Here is a 739-nt window from a genome sequence, read left to right as displayed (position 1 = left end):
ACAGACACAGTGGATAAGGTGGACCTTACGTGTCTTGAAACGTCCTGGAGTGACACCCCATCATGTACAGCAGGAGGCAGGCAAAAACGAGGCTGCAGTCTCCCCACACTGAGCGCGGGAGATATTGCCAGTTATGGGGGAATTGATATCTGTTGGCTCATTGGTTACTAGGAAAACTAGCAGAGGGGCACAACTTTCACCACTCCTTTGATGAGAACGATCACTAGCTAGGGCCTTGGGGAAAGTACATAGGAAGGTCAGTAATGTGAGAAGGTGTAAGTGAAGCAGGCTCTGGTCTAGCAGGGGACTTACAGAGAGCAAGAGAACCAGCACCTTGAGTGGCCTGACCCTACAGTTTGGATATTAGAATTGCAGTTACAGATCAACTACCTTATGTGTTCATGAAAATCCTCACTGACCAGCATTGTGTGACACTCGAGGTCTCTGCTTAGACTTCAGAGTTTCTTCAGAGTATCCTCTCTCCTACAACAATCCCACTAATATAAAGTTGTAATCTTGGTAAGATTGTTTTACTTCATTTCAGATTCCACAGCTTTAAACTGGGTTTCTGCAGAAATGTCAGTTAGAAAACTCTCAAGGAGATTTCACTTCTCCCATCACCATGCACAGATGGAATTTTGACTTAAAGTGAACCTGTTTATAGACAGAGGAGTTCTCTTCATTTTACACACACACACACACACACACACACAATTCCAGTATTACTTTCAGTTCAGTT

This window comes from Muntiacus reevesi, chromosome 11 (assembly GCF_963930625.1).
Source record: "Muntiacus reevesi chromosome 11, mMunRee1.1, whole genome shotgun sequence".
In the NCBI taxonomy this organism is placed as follows: domain Eukaryota; kingdom Metazoa; phylum Chordata; class Mammalia; order Artiodactyla; family Cervidae; genus Muntiacus; species Muntiacus reevesi.
This window is presented reverse-complemented; position numbering follows the sequence as displayed.